Source organism: Hippocampus guttulatus, chromosome 3 (assembly GCF_054856545.1).
Source record: "Hippocampus guttulatus isolate MCC_2025c chromosome 3, RoL_Hgut_1.0, whole genome shotgun sequence".
In the NCBI taxonomy this organism is placed as follows: Eukaryota; Metazoa; Chordata; class Actinopteri; order Syngnathiformes; family Syngnathidae; genus Hippocampus; species Hippocampus guttulatus.
Genome location: NC_141263.1, coordinates 12409460 through 12429651, shown reverse-complemented (window position 1 = coordinate 12429651; position 20192 = coordinate 12409460). Strand labels below are relative to the sequence as shown.

Genomic DNA, 20192 nt, shown 5'->3' with positions numbered 1-20192 from the left:
GTTTACAGCCTTAAGATACAGTATATCGCCTTATGACTGTTAAAAAAAAATGTAAATCCTACTTTGCGGATTTCACTTATCGCAGGTTAATTTTGGAACGTAACACTAGCGTTGACGTGGGACCGCTGTATTTAATTTAATTTTATTTATTTATTTATTTGGGCGCACTTCGGCATCTGGCTGGAGTCGCTGGTGCCCTGCTACAAAGGCGTTAAAGTACCTCCAGTGGTCCTCTGCCGCAACTGTATTGAGCAGTTAGCTCGCTAGCTAGCTAGTTTACACCCTGAATATACAACTTTCCATTCGGTGAATCGATCTCAGGGGTTCGACGGAGCCGTTGCCATGGAGGTTAAGACATACCTGACTCCAGATGTCAATTAGTTATGATACGCCTGCTTGGCCATCACTGGCTGCAGGTGATCACATTACATTGCTTGTCCAATCAGTGCTGCAGGGAATTTAGTTCGCTCAGTCGTCAACATGTTACTGTCGTGATAGTATGTCACGTACGGTTCATTTTGTGCACAATTAACAACTCATACTTAAGTCTTGAAATTGTATTTACTTTTTTTCTGTCTTTAATAAATGCATTCTTTATGTGTTGAATTTGTTAAAAGTCATATTTTTGTTTTTCACGAATGAAGGGTTCGGTGAATGTGCATATGAACTGGTTGGGTTCGGTACCTCTAATAAGGTTAAGAAGCACTGTGCTAGACGAAGTAGAATCGAATTTTCCAGCGCGGCATGGTTTCATGCATTCGGCGGACACACCCACAGCTTAACATCACCATTTTGGAGCCTCTTTTTTTATTTTAACATTCAAATTTGCCAGGGGTCAACAATACTCTTTTCTGTCATGTTTGACACATTTAAAAGACTTTTTTCTTCTTTACAGGGACCTAAATTAATGTTTCCATGATCAAACGCTGAAGATATACGTCACATGTAAACATTAGCTCTGAGAAAACTGAGAAGGAGGGCAGACACTCTCGGGCAAGGGTCACCCCAGCAGGCACCCTATTGGTGGCCCCCAAGGACCGCATGAGTAGCTGCAGGCCTGTTCTAAGAATAGCATTATAATGTAATATGATATAATAACATTAATAATAACATTAGTTGTGCTATTTCAGAAGTGTGTACCCTACTGGTAGCTCATTAATCAAGACCCAAGAAATAGCTCTCAATTTTAAAAAGGTTGGTGACCCCCGCTCCAATGTCTCTCAGTCGACGAAACCCAGCTCGACGAATAAATCCAGTCGTCTGAATATTCATGGTTGTTGCCACGTGATCCGCGGGTCACCAAATCACAGTCACTTTGCCCCTAATCACAGGGTTCTAATTAGGTACTAATAAGCTTTTTTTCCCCCCCATTCTCTCTGAGCGCCTCTGCGTCCCCCACACATCAGACCATGAAATAGTATATTAAGGGGCTGTCAAACTCAAAAGGAGAGCTCCTCATACTGAAGACAGACCTTCTTACGCTAATTGAAATTATGGAAAGCTTAGCCCAGGCTTTGGGGTGAAGTACAGCAGGCAAAAGCCGGTGCCAGCAGTGAGGCTTTACTGGTTTCTCTGATGTCGGGTAATTGTCTAAACCTGATTTGGTGCAAGGCCTCGTGTAGCCTATCCTGCCAAGATTGGAAAAAAAAAACATTCTTGCTCGCACTTTTCTCCGCTGTTTCTTCTATTCTAATTCAAGCCTTCATCGGCTTCAAGCGAAGCCTCAAGCATCCCGTGTTCATCTTGGACAACCAGTGTTGGAGATGATGATCACTGGCCACAAGTTGATAATGATGACTGTTTAATTAGAAGCCTTTCTTTGGCCTGACCATAACCCAAACTCCTCCACCCTGCAGATGGCAACCAATAAATTTAGCTTTTTTTTTTTGAGGATGAGGAGGAACATTGTACCTCCCCGGTCTATCCTCAGCTCCACCCCTAACCAACAACATAAAGCTTTGCTCGCTGTTGACACACAACCACAGCCAGCTACATCCATGTGCGTCGGAAGAGTCCAACCATGCTTCTTATACGCTGCGTTCATATACATTCTGTTCGAATTGGTTCCACATTTCCGAGGCCAACTTTGGCTGCCGCACAACATTGGATATTCTTTCATTATCTTCACCTCAACCGAAGATGGTAACCTTCCCCATGCTTCAAACGGTAGTAAGAATTGCACACAAACGAGCTTATTTCACTGACATTTGCGGAAAAATGTGCAACGTACCAATGACAGAGAAACAGACGTACCCGGTACTTTGTGTTAAACATATACATTTAAAGGGCAGAACGAGGAGAAGTGTTTGTGCTCTCTCTCGCGCAGCTTCACTTTTAAACCGATGCTTTACATCGATACATTGCTTGCTAATGTATAGTTATGGATCCGTGTACGGTGCAGTTTAGACAATGCATAGCGTTAAGGCAAGCGCACCACTGCGGTCGCAGCAAGTACACGGTGGCTACGGTTACAACGTGGAAAATGGTCGGTTCCCTAAAAGTTAAATAATTGCAACATTTTGTAATGGGTGTATTGAATCTTTTTTTTTTCTTTCTTAAAAACATCTCATGCTGTTGTTCCGCTGATTTGAGCAAAGGTTTGTAAGATTTTGGAGAAAATCCGGTTTAGCATTGCTGCTCATGTCGAACATCCCCCTCTCAGCTAAGACCCTTGCCGTTTGTCTGCCAATCATCCTCCCTCTCCAACAAACTTACTCTCTGATTGTGTGTGTGTGTGTGTGTGTGTGTGTGTGTGTGTGTGTGTGTGTGTGTGTGTGCGTGCGTGTTCTCTCTGTGGGCTGGTGTCGTGTGCCAGAGTGGCTATCCCCTTAGATTGTCAAAGAGGCTCATGGGAAATTGACAGCATGGGCCAAACCACAAGCTTTCTCTATCATTTCAGAAGGTTTCTCTTTTTTTAGTCCCATTCAAGAAAGTGATTATAGCAGAACTTAGTTTCTTGGCTTTATTCTTCAGGCTCGCTGGGTTTTCCTCACCACAGCTGCACTTTGCTTATAAACGTGCAACCATCCAATATTTTCTTCAGTTCATTATTAAGCAGGCCATTTTCTTTCCACTGCTTTTTGAAAAGAATAATCAGTTTGGTTAGATTTTTACGCTTATTAAAACTGAAATTGGCATGCGGATTCCTAAATTGCATTTGTTTTTTTCTAGCATTTCATGTTTTTTCTTTACAGTTTAACAGATTAGCAAATTTCCACTGATCAACTGTAGTAAGACTGTAGTAAGAGTACGACTGGACTCATCTACAGCTACGTGGCGACGTTTGTTTTTATGAAACGCAAGACAGCGGAACAGCACTTAGTGTCACATGTTTCTTTTTAAAAAAAATATGGCGGAAATCAAACAATTCTTGAGTTATGTAGATACGGAGTATCTAATACGATTTAGGATTCACATCAGCCTGACAGCTCTAATTTAACCACTCAGAAAAGAACGACAAAGCCATACGTTATAGTAGTGGAACGACTAACCGATGACTTGATAAATGTGTTCACAAGGGTCTGAGGTCACTTTAGTTCTCGGGCCATCATTTCATCATCGGTGCCATCAATCATGTAATCGAAGCAAGAGAAGATACATTTTCTCAGATCGAGGGCATGTCCTTAGAACGCATCCAAGTCAGTGTTAAAATCAATTATTCCGAAACAAAAGGCACTATGGCGAACTTTGTCAGAAGTTGAGCCCCAAAATCATTTCCACCTCCTCCCTCTTTGTCACATTGATTTATATTTGGCATTAACGTGTTCCGTTGGAATAACAATCACAAATTCGATTTCGAGGCCAATATGTCCTGTCTTTTCCAGAACTTCCCCCCGCCTGTTTGAGAGGTCACAATAGCTCCTTCACAATGAAAACTTTTGTTTCCATGCAGTAAATATGCAGCAACCCCGTAACGCTGCAAGCTAATAGTTCAAGGCTGCAGCTTTCATATATTTTGGTATTTGGATAGCCTACTGAAAATTCTATCGAATAACTGGGTATTTGGATGAAAAAAAATCTACCTGTGTTACATATACAAATAAAATATTTCCACTTTATAATGATCGCCCAACTGGTTTTCATTTTTAAATGTTCAACATTTTCGACTAAAAATTTAAACTGTGCATAGCAGCACACTATTTTCCTCTCTAGAAACATTAGTGAGATTGGAGACAGATCTCTCGACACAGTTTTTAGTCTATGACACGATGTAACAAAAGCACAGGAGCCATTTTGCCAGCTAAAATAATACACTTGAGTATGCCTGATTTGTTAAAAAGTGATCAGTTGGAACGGCAACTGCGACAGGCTGTCAGCATCAAAGTGTGCCAAGTCATTTCTGTCTACTGCCTTTGAGAAGTAATCCGACAGCTCTTGCCATTTTATTTAGAGCACTTGAGCGCTGTTAGCGCTCGCTCACACTAATGTGTGCTAGTGCTGGAGCTGCCACTAAAAGCTAGCAACAGGCCCCATACAATACAGTGTCAGCGTAATTACCGGTAAGTTGTTTTTTTTTATTTTTAAACACCCTTAATTGGCGATTGACCTTTACTTCATTGTGTTCTTGAAGTTGGTAGTAACATTTTTTTTAATGGCAAATAGCCCCAAGCAGAATTTGAAAAACAAGTCAAGTCAGCTGTTGGTCCGTGACACGCTGCCGGGAACAACTTTGAAATAAAAGCATACCTAGGCATTGATGTCCATATATTTGCTCAGCTGAGGTTTATTTTGTCTGACCGCATTCGTGTCGTGCTACTGTCATGCATATCAATAAACAATTGTCGCTGTGGTTAGCTTGACTTCTTCTTGGCAGAATACACATAAATAAGTGGGTATCCGAGGCAGAAAAATGCGTACCTGAATGACTTGATTATTCGTTTCAGCCCTTGTGTATATATATATATATATATATATATTCATCAAAGCTCAATCTCATTCTGTATGCACATGCACAAGTGAACACAACTTACGGTACCACCACTCAACACTGTGCTTATTGCGACGTCGAGCCGAATGTGAAAACATTCACGTGCCAATAAAAATGGCTTCCAGCATCTTTATGGTTGTAATTGGGAGAGAGGAGGCCAGATTGGCAGGCCAAGTCACAACCGTGGAGCATATTTTATGTCTCATGTCAGATCAAGCTGGCAGATACGCGGCCGTCTGTCAGCTTTCACCAACTACATCATTTGTGATCATACAGACAGGGGAGACTTGTGTTATGATATGTACAATGATCCTCTCTTGCATTTCAGCGGTATGAAAACATTGGAAATGTAAATATTTCATTGTGAGCAATAAATGCACACAAGAAACACATCCTGTATTGCCAACACAAAACTGTGATGTTTAAACAGAAAAACATTCACATATGAAGCACTCTGTCTTCCAAAAGTCAGATACGAAGCAACATGCTGTACTGTTACACTTTTATCAGCATACATTGTGCGAACTGCCGCCCGAATTGATGCACACCCAATGAAAATGGCCGCTTCTGCTGTAACATACTCCACCGTCATGGTATTTTGTTTTCTTTTCTTTTGAAAATACCTTGCAGTGAAATCTCCAAAGTAAAACGTTCCAGATATCACCTGAGATGTCAGCAAATCTCAGCTCAGTGAGCATCAAGATTAAGTCAACGCTTTCTTTTGTGCTGATGACCCTAGAACAGTAAATGACCGTTATTTATCAATAAATCAACAGCAACATCAAAAGAGGAATTGAAATGTACACGGCAAAGTCAGCTATGTTGAGTCACCTCCGAGTAGTCCTCCCACTGAATGAGCACCAACTTTGGGAGACGGCGAGTAACTTATTTGTACACTTGTATGATGACAACCAACAACACTCATTTCCTGAAATTCAAATGGAAATCTTACAAGGATATTTACTCTTGCATTAATATACAAGTTACATATGTTAAATTGCTCATTACCATTATGCGTGTAGAGTTAATAAAGGTAATAATGGTGACGGTTTGACGGTAGAACAAACCCTTATATCATTTTATCTCATTTTATTGGTTTTCCAAATATGAACGAGTCATCCCAGAATGTGTGGTGTTGTTCCACCTTTGGGGCCGTACAACATTTGGAAATCAAATACGATTGAATTTCAAACTCTTTGGCTTCAAGGAGGTGTAAGTAGAAGATGTCAGCGGTACTAATACGGCGCTTTTGATAACAAATGTGACATTTTGGGGTGAGCGGGCTTCCCCGTGCAACGTGCGGGTCCCGTCCATCTCACAAGGTGAAGGCTTTCAAGGGATGCATCTCGTGTAACAGCTGCCTGTGCCGGTTCAAGTGAAGGACTCGAGCGGCGAGTCCTTGAACACTTTCTCCAAAGCACGGGCGAAAGAAGGCCCGATCCAAGAATAATGGGTGGGCTCGCAAGGGTTGCCGTGACGCCTTTTGTGCGAGCCGCGGCACAACAGCCAACATTACACTAATCTCTTTTGCCTTGTTCCCTCACGAGACACAAGCGCGGGTCTGCAGAGCTTCTGCGATTCAAGCCGGATATGGAAAAGGATTGATCACCGCTTCTTTGTGGCGTAATCCTGCCGTTCTACTACGGGGTCATTGTACATTATGGATACACTGTAAGAGAGCTGAATGATTTGGAAAAAGAATCTCATTGCAATTTTTTTCCCCTTTATATTGTGATTGCGATTTAATATGTGATTATTTTTTTCAACATCCTTTTCCCGTTAAAAAAAAAAGAAAAAAGAAACACTGTGAATAAAATAATCTGTATTACAATGGACAATACCTGATTCATGATACATAAATACTTTATTGTCAGTCTAGGCTCGGGTTACGCTAAAATAAAGGCAAATGAATCATGAATTTGTTCACTTACGAAACACTTTGACTGGCAGTCTTTCAAGTGTTGACGTTAACTTGACAAAATTCGACAAGTGTGGCGGAAACAAAAATCAGTAAATCATGAATCCGATTACAACAATAATGCAAACAAATCACTTCAACTGTTTTATCACTTCAACTTTCCGTATGAATAAAATAAAACCTACCGATCAACTGACATGTTTTTTCTTTTCCAAATTGAAGATTTGCGATTGGAAAAATGCATTTCCACTCCATTACAATGTTGATTTGAATGTGATGAATTGTTCAGCCCTCTCCTGTAAGAACACTCACGTACACTGTTTTGCAAAGGTTAGCGTCACGGAGAAGTGAAAACATGAGTGCGTCTCTGGTACAAATAATTATACAAAAGCTTTCCAACGGTTGCCAGAGGGGGAGAAGAGTAACTTGTTTTCTTTGGATTTCATAAGCGCAAGTCTGCACAATGTGCACCGACTGACATGAGTGTTTGTTTAAAATTCGCTTTCAACCACCTGCACTCTTTTCACACAACCTGACAGTTCTCAGCCTTGGTGTGTGCGTGAATGTGTGTGCGCGCGTGTGTGTGTGTGTGTATGTGTGTGTGTATTGTTCACGTTGTGGGGACATAAGTGTTTACAGAGCCATTGCGGCGACTCACCTCCCTTCTGGGGACAAAATTACATCCTCAGTATGTCAATATTTAGCTCCATTTTAAGGCCGAGGAAGTAGTTTAAGGTTAACACTAGCTTAGGGTAAGTGTCCGAGGAATTATTCGGAATCGTGGGTGTGTGTGGCTGTGCGTGGGTGTGCGTGTACATACGGGTCTGTGAAGGCACTCCAAAATCCAACACATTTTAATTACTGCCCGGCTGCTCCGTGTTTCTCTTTGATGTGGCAATCAAGGCGAGCATCCTCACAGTGCCACCGTACAAATGCTCATCTGATTGAGGAGAAAAAAAAACAATCACCCCAACTAATTCCTGCACCGGATTACTGGCCAAGACTCATGTCAAAAATACACACCCACTAAAGCCTGTCCAATTAACTGCAGATTAATGTGTGATGTAAAATGAAAAGAAAACATCACAAAAATCAGCACAGGCTGCACTGTTGCGTTTTGAACTCCCCATTAATTATGCGCAACTATGCTAAAGACAAAAGGAAAACGGCCATTTTTGGGGGGGGGGGGGGGGGGACGTCGGTTGGAAGAATGAATGATCCAGGCCAAAATGGGTCATTAAGTTACTTGCACTATTAGATGATTCCTGTGAAGATGCACATATGTAAAGGTCTCTTTTTTTATCTTTAGTCCTTTAATGTCGTCTTTTTAGTTTTTTTCACATAGATTCCCAAAGTGTGGTACATGTTACACTAGTGGTACGCGGGCTCCCTCTAGTGATATGCCGAAACACTGATTAAGTACAGTTCGGTTGTTTTTAACTTTTAAGTATCCTACAATTATATTTCATCTTTAAGCACTGTTTAAGCACTTTTAAGCTCTGTATTTTAACATTGGAGATGATGGTGGTACTTGGAGAGCTAAGTATTTATTTAGGTGGTACTTGTAAAAAGTTTAATAACCACTGACGGAGAAGACCCGCAACCTCATTGCTGTTATCCATTTGCACACATGGCGTTAGTGCCGTTTTAACCTGCGGCATGCTACCTCTGTAAAGCACACAAGCACAGCGTAGTGACCAAACAAGCAGCCGATCATATTCCCGCACAGGAGCATCTCGACTGTACTAACTTGTCAGAAACTTCTCTTCGGAAGGGACCGCTTACAGATTCGACAACCGCATATTCCTGTCACTTTGGATCCATGCGGAAATATTGTGCCAGCAAATTGGTTAACACTGAAGACAGATGTCACAACATGTGGCGCCACATTTATTATCTGCTAGCCTTCTGCTCGAACTTTACCAAGCCTGCTGTTGTTTACTTCTCGCCATCTTGTTTACCCTGCGCTCTCGCACCACAAAGAACAAGAGAACCCCCTGCGGCCCCCCCATCCGAAAACACGCACACACTCCAGTGTGCTGTGGCCACACTTCACCGCACATGTCCTGTCACTTGGATGCTGCTTTGAATGATTGTGAAATCTCACATTCAAATCAAAAGCTTGGTGTGTACGCGCACGCACACTAATCCTTTATTATAATAATAGTCAGATTGCATCATTGAAGCCAAAATATTGACGAGAATGCACAAATATTTTTCATAGTCATAACTCACACTGTGCTGGAATGTCATTTACAAATGATTTGTGCATTGCGACCGTTTAAAGTTGGCGATATGCAATGTTTTAATCTCGTGGCACGCAAAAATGTAACAGCTGTGAAATGCAACACACAAAACCTCCATGGTTTTAGCGTACAAATTATTTTGTGCATCACAGACAGAGGAGCAGGAACCAAAAGCAGGGTGTACTTATTCGGAGAAATGTGTACAAGCAATATGATAAAATGCACTTTTCCTCCTCCTTGCAGCGATACATTTTCTTCAAAAAGCTCCAGCTAAGTGAATCAAACCTGTAGATCATCAAGGAAATGTAGTTTGTGTCACTTAGACTAAACAACTTCATACTGAGATCAGTCCCTAAAACAATAATGGTTCTAATTGCAATACATGATGGTTCAGGGGCGAAAGTTCCTTTTGCAAATGCGATACACTGGACTTGGACAGCGGGGTATATGTTTAGATAGTCCTAAAAAAATCGGAAATATATATATCTCTATTTTATATGCTGATTTCAAGAGCTGTCAGAAGTCTGAACACACACACACACGCGCACACACACATACACACACACGGCGATCTATTCGAAATGACAAACACGTGACGTAAAGTCAAGATAATTTCGTCTGACGTCCATCTTTAAATCGAGCGAATTTACCGCAAATTAAACGCACGTTTGCACACACACAAAAAGAACAATATCTATAAATGCAGAACGCGAGAAGCGTCAGCGTTGAAGGAAATGTGCGTAAAGTTGGTGCACTCTGCGTGCACTCTTCATGAGCCTGCGCGCTGCCATCACAACAATGTGCTGAATGGGCAGTCTAATTATACATGTGCCATTTAGACGTGTGCATTTGGTGTCCAGGACCACATTACCTTATGTGGACACTTCACGGCTGTGCACGACCAAGTGTTGTCAAAGAAATAGCGGAAGTTTTTGCGCAAATTAAATTGACCGTGTTGTGTGTGTTTCGAACTGGGGGGGGGGGGGGGGGGAAGATGCTTTTGAGAGTCGGAGGAAATTTAGGTTTCCGCTGAATTGCTCAGAGGAAGCGTGTCGTAAAACGTACATAAGTTTTAATGTAAGACAATGGAAATGGCTAATGCAAGGTTATTTGCAAGAGATGATTCTAAATGTTTTAAACCAGCTAATAAAAAGTAGCGGGCCTCTGAATGAGGTATTATACAATTACATTTCCAATATTTAATTCATTACTAATCATATACAATTATAATTCATCCTAAGAAACAATATCTGCCGTTTTAAAGCTCTAAAACGGACTTTAGTGGACACTGCATTCTAAGACATTTAATTAAAAGATATTTAATGAAATTAATTTAGGGGAGGAGTCGTTCAAAGTGCAAGAAAACATTTTGATTTTTTAAGCTTGCAGTATTTGCACTTTCCGTGAAGTTCAGCATACAGTCGCCAGATCGCCGAGTTTGCCTGTAAGTGCATCTTCTGTAAATGGGCAAGTCCTGTGATTGTTCAATTTAATTTATGACTTGCGCATTCTTAACAGGTCAATTCCCCCGACCTCTGGAAAAGTGAAGGGAGAGCGCATTCATTCCCAGGCTAAACGCGGACGCTGTCTGTCATTTTGGAAGAAAAAAAAGATGATAAAAATTTTAGTTTGGGGGTGAAAGACTCGCGTGTGCAGAAGACACGGTGAGACACGAGTCGAGCGGCGTGCGTAGGGGCGAACGCACGTGTTTATCCTCAATGAATGACAAATTATACTGGAGCGGAAAAGTTGCGCGATAGACGCGAAGGTGTCAAAAAGCAACTTAAATGTGTATGACACGTTCAGGGTCAAGTGGGAAAAGCCGTTCTTGTTGACGACGCGCGCGGCGAACAAGTTATCAGGGTGGGAGTTTCGAGCCGGTGTCCGCGTGTAATGTGTACGCTCGGCGACTCAAAGACAGCCCGTGAAAAAGAGTTTAAGTGAATTAAGTGAGGATATAATAGAGTTTGGGGTGAGTTTACGGAGATTCTAGTGAACGTAAACTCATCTGAGTCATCACTAATTGTCGCGTGCGCACCTGGTTTGTTATGGCTCTAGCGAGGTTTTTTTTTTCTTCAAATAAATACGTGCCACCACGGACAGTTTATTGAAATTATTTCTTTTCAACCCACGCTTCCTTTTAATTTAAAACCGGAATGGAAGAACAACGGACAACATGTGGAGGTAAGCAAGTAAAAGGCGTTGTTTACCTTGACGACGTAAGTCGAGGAGAACGCGGCGCGTGTGTCCTCTCCGTGTCGTAAAAAAAAAAAAGACAAGCGGATGAAAGGTTCAAGTGGGGGGGGGGAAAGTCTTCTTTTGTTGTGTGTGCGTGTGTCAACGCGGCGCCAGCATCAGAATCAGAGAAGGTCCCGCATGCGTTCGCCGAAGTTGAGCTGTCCAAAAGTACAAGTATAGCTTTTGTTGCTCTCTTCTTTATCACCCGCCCTCTTTTTCGAACTCTCTATCCAACTCTCTCTCTCTTTCTCTCTCTCTCTCTCCAACTCTTTCTCCCTCTCTGTCTCTGTCTCTCTCTCTCTCGCTCTGGTGCTGTCAATCTCTACAATCAATGCTCGCTGCCATGTCGCAGGTATTCAAAGCATTTCCCCCCACGCGAGACATCACAAAGTGAGTGGCCAGGGCATTGATCTGGAGGGAGGGAGGACTTCTTCTTCCCCTTCACACCCCACCCACTCGTACCCCCCCCCCATCATCATCATCCTCCATCCTCCTCCTCCTCCTCCTCCCGAGAGCGAGCGGGTCGCTTTTAGAAGATGACTAAAATGAAGCTTGCAGCGGACAGAGGAAATGGAAGAAGGGATGCAAAGTGTGTGTGGGGGGGGGGGGGGGGGGGGGGGTTCCGGACTAATATTTAATGTGCGAAAATCATAAAACATGGAGTTGGAGTGGCACCCCAACTTCCTTGCGTGTGCACAATTATACGTTGACGACAAAGGTTTTTAATTCTATTCTTTACTGCAGCACAACTTGGGCAACATCACGAGACCACGCTTTTTTTTTCTTGAAAATATTTCCACGATGAATGAAATGAATTGATGTGAAGTTACCCGAGGCTCTTGAATGCGGCTCAACTTTTATGACAACCCCTTCAGTCGACATAGATTCATTTATTTTACAAACGTCAGTAAATAACATATTTTTCAAATATTTTATAATTATGTTGTGTTGCACTGTCGCAACTGGAAATATCATCAAGAGCAACGTCTTAGAAATAGCACATAAATGGAAATATTCACGGCATAAAAATATTCCCGAATGAGGGAATATTTGACCACAAAATGTGAATGATTTCGACTACTCCACGAGGATTCTTAATATTATTATTATTATTATTATTAGCGGTAGTAGTAATAGTAGTAGTAGTGTACAGCAACGCATTTATTTGTGTCATGAAATCGTAAAACTTCCAAGAAACTATTTTCACTTTTGAGGTTTAATTAATGACCATTATCAATTGTCACTCGACCGGTCCAAATAAATTGCAGACATTGACAAGCATAAAATACAATTAGGAGTCTTATTTTGTTGTTTTCAAAATTACCTCTTATTTTTTTTCCCCCCAGATTCTGAAAGCAGAAATTACAAAACGGGTTCAGTTCTATAAATCACCAGAAACTTTTTGGGGTGCGCACAAATTTTCGGACCCACATCTGAATGTGACAACTCAAAATGAAGCCATGTCAAATAATTACTTACAAATTGATGAGCCATCAGGAGGGGGAAAACAATGTTGATTCTTGTTTGTCGAGTCACACAGCTGTGAAAGATTGAGGAGAGATGAGAGTGAGAGAGAGAAAGAGACAGTTGAATGTACAACTCAAGGACACCACATCAGACCACAATTCCGCGCGTGCCTAATTTTCCCCTTAACGCACCAAAGCTCAGATGTCCCATAACTGGGAACGCGGCACACGTATTCTCGGACCCCCCCCCCACCCCCCTCCCCCCATCCAAACCAAGTGACCTAAAAAAAAAAAGATCGTAGTATGGAAAGAAATACAACTAGATAAAAGTCAGGAAATTAACTTTTTGAGCAATTACGAAATTGAAGATGCTCTCTATGAAATAGTGTGATTTGAAATGAACATGTGTCAATTTTAGTACCAACATAACCCACATGCATGGATAGAATGGAGTCCATGCTGTAATTATTCCCGCACATTTATTTATCTGTGACCATACTGGATCTCTGACTCGCAGCCTTCGGATCCATGTTTAACGTGCCTCATACGCCACCTTTTGGTCATTGTTGGTAAGCCATGTAAGCGTCCTTCATCCTTGGTGAGTAAAGTAGTTTTTTTTTTTTATAAAGCACTTTTCACAGAGAGGGCACGCAAAAATGCTTCACATACTTATAGAATACAGTAATATGCGTGCAGCTCTTTGGGAGTGTGGGAGACTACTGAAGAATGATTACTTTATGAAAGGACACATTTTCTGTTTGTTAGATTCTGTCAAAGGGTATATTAGCAAAGTGTTGGTGCCAAAAGCTGCTGTGCATAATGGTGGATATACATGCACATATATATATATATTGTTCAGTACGGTACACTTGTCTTTGCTTATTTTCCAGGAAGTGAATCATACTTAATTTAAATTTGTGCATTTTTCTGCCCAGTTGATTTGAAATAATGTCTCGTTTTTGAATAAGGTGATGTGGAAATTAAAAAATAACTTGGCAACTAATTGACACAATACACACACACACACACACACACACACACACTGTACATACATACTGTACATACAAATATATACCGTATGTGTGTGTATACATATATATATATATATATATGTGTGTGTGTGTATATATATATATATATATATATATATATATATATATATACACACACACACACATAGTATTTTGTAGTTGGCATTTAGTGAAAAAAATTGTTAACCACTGGTCAACATGATTGTGACACATGCACAGCAAGCAGTATTAGCCCTAAAGGGAAAAAAAACAGGTAGTCAGTGAAAGGGCAACAGAAAATAGTTCGGGTAAAAAAAAAAAAAAAAAAAAAACTAAAAAGTAACTTAATGATCAGTTCGACTTTATTTGTACGGCGCTTTCACAACAGCTGTAACAAAGCACCATGCAAAAGACATGAGATAAAACATTAACAAGAATGCAAACATAACAAATTGACACAATCTTTTTCTCCACTCCAACATATGCTTCGTTATGGATGAAAGAGGATCGATTCAAAGTCACCACGTCATGATCCCAGCATGTAAACAAGACACTGTCGCATTCACGTCACGGTTTTTGTTCAATTTAAAATTTGATGTCAAAATAGTTTTTCAATTTTGGTTGCGACAAATTTTTACTCCAAGCACTGAAATGATTTGACTCTGCAGTCATTGGCTTACACATGGTGCACGTGAAGAGCAAAAGAGAGTCCGGCATGCCGGGGTGGGGGCAGCAATATAGACACATTTGCATCTTTACAACCCTTTGATGCATCTTGAAATGCAAGTCTAGCCCATAAATATTTGAAGAGGAGAGTGCATGAAAATCAACATTTTTGTTACAATAAATTAACATGTGTTCATCTCCTGTTCTGCATGCTCAATGAGAGTGAGGATGAGCAGCAGCTTTCTGCTTTTTTTTTTAAAAAATCCTGCTTCATACTGCTCGTATTCTAAAAAAAAAGAGTCACAATTTGTTACAATGAAGGTAAGCGTCGACCTAAAAAATGAAGCAGGTCAGTATGTGGAAGACAGGAGAGTTGACGCGGCCGTTGTTGTGCCTATTGTTCTGTCTTTTGTCTTTCTACCTCAAAGGAGGCAGAGTTTCGTTCGAGGTGTCTTCCTTGGAGGGAAGTTTTCCTCAGGTTCATCGCCTAGTGCTGGCTCATGTGGTGTTAAGGCGTTTTTCTTGAATGTATGAGGAGTGTGGTTCTTAACCCGCTCCATCTGTTCTGTTGTGAATTGGAGCAATATAAAATCGAACTAACTAGACAAAGCCTCAGTAAATTGTTTTCATTTTTTTGGACATTTTCTTTGGCTTTGTGTGTTCGTGTGTTTTTTGTGTGGCAGAAAAGAACACTGTAAAATACACCACTTGAATTTTCAGGGGCTAAAACAGCAATTTAAATTGGAAAAACGTCCAATTTTAAATTACTGACACATTTAGAGCCACAGAGTTAGCGCAAGAAGGGAAACATTTTTTCTCCTTGTATGTTTAATTTGGGGTTTGATTAAAAAAATAACTGTTCTATAAACTCTTGTTTCTTTGTTGTCAAATGTAGCAAAGGCCAATTTTCTCGACACCAAAAGTTAAAACCTTTCATTGAATTGCCCAACTAAAAATATTCTCATCCATCCATTTTCCGAACCGCTTGATCCTCACTAGGGTCGCGGGGGGTGCTGGAGCCTATCCCAGCCGTCTCCGGGCAGTAGGTGGGGGACACCCTGAATCAGTTGCCAGCCAATCGCAGGGCACACAGAGACGAACAACCATCCACGCCCACACTCACACCTAGGGACAATTTAGAGCGTCCAATCAGCCTGCCATGCATGTTTTTGGAATGTGGGAGGAAACCGGAGCACCCGGAGAAAACCCACGCAGGCCCGGGGAGAACATGCAAACTCCACACAGGGAGGCCGGAGCTGGAATCGAACCCGGTACCTCTGCACTGTGAAGCCGACGTGCTAACCACTGGACTACCGGGCCGCCCTATATTCTCAAACATTGCCTTGAAATTTCGAGGTGACCCAACATTTTTTTTTCTTGACAGTGAAGAGGAAAACTGTGATGATAATAACAGAAGCTACTGTGACATTAGTAGTAGTTTGAACACAGAATTCACTTGATAGGATTGTTTCAAAATGAAAACAGTCAACCGGCGTCATGCATTGGATTGATCTTTGCCGTTTCCAATCGCCACTGCAATGTGGTGTAAGCCAGCTTTCATTGCAAATGCAGCCGAGAAGCAGCAGCGCCTCTTTTAGATGAACGCCGATTTTGATGATGGTGGCTATTCAGCCGTTGCTCCCCTTCAGGATTGCTTTCTACGGACATTTTTAATGTATATTGCTGCATTTAATCAGCAGCGCACTCATTTGACTGCTGTAGCAGTGCGTGGCCGACAAGAAGAATTAAAGAGGCAGGAGGGAAAGGACATTTTTGTTGCTCTGCTCCACATTTACCACCAAGCCACCAAGCGGGATAAGTGATGTGAAAATGAAGGGATGCGTCGTCATTTGAGATTTGTAGTTTCTGAATATAAATGCAGGCTGCGGCTTAGTTGTTCTGCAGTTCACAGAGCTGTCCTTGATATTTTTTTATGGGGTGAAAAGTGTAAATGTTTGTTTACCGAGACCTTCATCGGGCACCGTCAAGCACGCACGTGCACACATTGACCCGCCAGCAGGGTCACGTGCACCGACACGATGCAAAGGGCCATCCGCGGCTGGCACACCCCGTCGAATTTGTCACGAGCGAATGCAAAGTTATGCAATTAACCGAGACGGCATCTGCATACATGCTAATCATCCGCCTTGCAAAGTGGGACGCTCTGTTCTTATTAGTTGACCCAAATCCCTCACTTGTAACTCTGAAGTCCATCAAAGTTTAGTCGGAATCTAATATTTCCTTTCAAGTGAACAGAGAAGCACTGATTAGTCATGTTGAAATAAGAAGTGCGACATGCCAATTCTAATTACCGTATATAGTTTTTAGGGACGTCCTTACACGGCCCCGAGCAAGCGGATATCAACATCGGCGGCACTCACAGGACTGCATGTGGACCATTTTTTTTCCTCGTCATGTTAGGTAACGGGATACCTCGACTAGCTCGCCGTCACTAGGCCGATTTCTTTTTTTTTTGTTTTATCATGTTTTGCGAGCACCATTTGGGAACAGTGGACTTAACAACCAGCAGCACTACAGATATCGACGAATTCTTCAACAACAAAAGGCCACATTCAGTCACCTCCAGAAATATTGGAACAGCGAGGTCACTTGCTTTGTTTTTGTTGTGTGCTGAAGACATTTGGGTTTCAGATCAAAAGATGGCCTAACCGCTTCCAATTTTTTTGCCTGATGAAATTGTTTGGCGGTGTGTTCTGGGTCTTTGTCTTTCTGCACGATGAAGCTTCTCTCGATTAGGTAGGTAACATTTTTCGGTAATTTGCCAGACAAAGATAGTTACGTAAAATACTGAATTCATTCATCATCAAGTTCATTTAACAATGTGCATTCCAGTACTTTTCATCACTTGAAAAGTGGGTGGCTTCAAACAAAAGGTGCTCTGTCCTGAGTTGTTGAACACATCTAGATGTGAATACCATGAAAGAAAAGCTGGAAAGGTTTTGTCTCATATTCATCTTTTGATTTGAAACCCAAATGTCTTCGCTGTACAACAAAAACAAAGAAATTGACCATTCCAATACTTTTGAAGGGCTACGGACTTGCTTCGTGGCTAAAGTTCACTGTAAAACTTAAGATAAAGAAAATTTCACCTTGTACCAAACCATATGTTGTTGCAGAAAGCCTGCTGACTTAATGCCAACACATGAATGGGGAAAACCACAGACAGGCTTGTGAAACTAGCATCGATAATCCCCAAATTGGAAACCTTTTAACAACTTTATATAATTATATTTGAACACGGGTTCGATTCTGGCTCCGGCCTTCCTGTGTGGAGTTTGCATGTTCTCCCCGTGCCTGCGTGGGTTTTCTATGGGTACTCCGGTTTCCTCCCACATTCCAAAAACATGCATGGCAGGCTGATTGAACACTCTAAATTGTCCCTAAGTGTGATTGTGAGCGCTAATGGTTGTTCTTCTATGAGTGCCCATGATTGGGTGGCAACCGGTTCAGGGTGTACCCCGCCTACCACCTGAAGACAGCTGAGATAGGCTCCAGCACCCCTTGCGACCCATGTGAGGATAAGCGGAGTAGAAAATGGATGCATGGATATTTGAACACAAACGGTAGCAACACATGCAGACAGACAATTCTCACAGGCATATAAACTATATCCTTTACAAAAGAAAAAAATAATAATTACTAAGATTACATAAGTTCACCTGTGAGGGTCTTCTGTTTAAAATTTCCAATTTAAAAGTTTAGTATGTCTTTGCATTCTTCTGCCGCAGGGGGGCCATGGTTCATCGACTGGAAGGAGCAGCGCAATACTCATTGAATATTCATGGTGCACCAACTGCTTTTTTTTTCTCCTCAGATTCTTTTTAATGATGTTATTATTGTACGTATTTACGAAGTACAAAGCCGAAGGGTTGGGGTGCCGTAATGGATTAATGGTATCTTCATCCATTGCAATGGGGAAGTGTTTTGAGTCAAGAGCCACTCGTGTTACAGAGCACAAGACGGAGAAAAAAAAATCCCTCAAAAATCATGTGTCCCTCGAGGCTTCGCCGTCATCATATACGCCACATGTGTCAAAGTCAAGACCCGGGGGCCAGATCCGGCCCCCCACGTCATTTTATGTGGCCCGCGGGAGCAAATCATGTGTATCAACTATCATGATTCTTGCTGAAATCTGTACCGAAATGTCAAATTGTCACGGGTAATAAATTACGTTGAGATTTTGCACCGGCTCTCTGAGGGAAGCCGTAACTCCGAAGTGGCCCGCGACAAAAAATGAGTTTGACACCCCTGATATACGCCATCCACACAAACATTTGCAGTCTACATAAATGTCTATTCGACCGGACTTCAACCACTCATGTACAAATCCACCCGTTTACTTGATTATTCGACGTAAAGTCGCTAGGATAATCAGTTCTACAGTAATAAGGTCCGAATAATGCGAAGCGACTCACTCCCCAAGTGTCTTCTGCTGTTTTTGTCACGACCTCCATCACACTTCATCCAAATGACCTCTTTAGTGTGTTATGGATCCTTTTCTGTCCGTGCAAAAATACAGAATGCGTTCGACCAAGCTTTCACTGAAACCAACATTTCGGCTGCGAAATGATAGTCAAGAACAAACTGAATTGTTCTGCGGCTGCCCAAGTGTGTTTCGAAGGCTTAATGGGATTTTATCGGAGTATTTTTTTCCCGCCGTTACAAAGACTGATGTGTTGCATCGATGCTGTGCTGTAGATCCCGAGCTGCATTTATTGTCTTTTCAAGGGAGTCGCTAAATGAAGTAAATTTCACTTGGCTCAGCTTGTGCGCGCGCATTCGTGTGTGTGTGCAGCTGATTAAAGAGGAGGCCCTGGGGGATTTGCTTCATTGACAAAGCAATCACTTTTATGTGGAAAAAGCCCCATTCACTGTAGGTATTGTAAAAGCCTGCCGTTTAAGGAGCGCCAGATGAATTCATTGTTTAATGTAACGCAGCACCTTTTCAATACGCACTTATTGATGTCTGTCTGAGGGGTTGCCTCTTCAGTGCATTACTTCATATTTAATACTGTTGTATTATTCCTCGAGGGCGGTACGCCTCGACGCTCGGCTTTGTCGGAAGATGTTTTAAAAATGATATTGTTTTACTTTTCGCAAAAAGTCAGCGTTGAGCTCGACTACATTCCAGCTCTCCTCTATTCTTTTTCCAAGCGGGCGCAAAGAATATTCAGGGATTCCGAGCTCTTCAATTATTCAGCAAATCACTATTCCGTTACATATTAAAAAATGTACAGTATGTGAAGCTTGGAAATGATAAAAGAGCATAATGTACTGTTTCGAAATCAAAGCACCTAATGCCTCGGCCTCCTTGGTTTTGGGTTTTGTCCAACCGGACCACAATGAGGATCCCTGCCGCGTGCAAGGGAAGCACCGACTGCGTTTCCTAATCCCCAAAACGATGACGGCGAGTAACAATTGTATTTATGCCGAGGAAAAAGGGATGGCTGGGAATGAAACGCTTCCGTTTCTCTGTGGGGAAAACGTGCCGCTTTAGCACGAGTGCAGTGAACAATTTGCACGCGAGAGCAAGGTCGCAAAATTCTCCACGTGGCCTCCGTAGCAGAGAATAAAAAGCTTTCAACCGAATGTCAAGTGCTCTATAAACACTCGCACGACTCGCTTCTGCTATACTTTCTTATTTATTCATCACCTTCATTTCCATTTCTACAAAAACGTGTCTCCATCTTAAAAGAAAGT

The 20192-nt window shown here is 41.8% G+C and overlaps 1 protein-coding gene across 2 annotated transcripts in view; it reads right to left on the bottom strand.

The window, feature by feature from the left end:
* Positions 1–11684, bottom strand: part of sox6 (SRY-box transcription factor 6) — a 149916-nt gene extending 138232 nt beyond the window's left edge. For both annotated transcript variants that reach the window (XM_086106839.1, XM_086106840.1), the window contains exon 1: positions 11302–11684. The gene's annotated coding sequence lies outside the window, so the exon portion shown is untranslated. The remainder of the gene's footprint in view (positions 1–11301) is intronic.
* Between the last annotated feature and the right edge of the window lie 8508 nt (positions 11685–20192).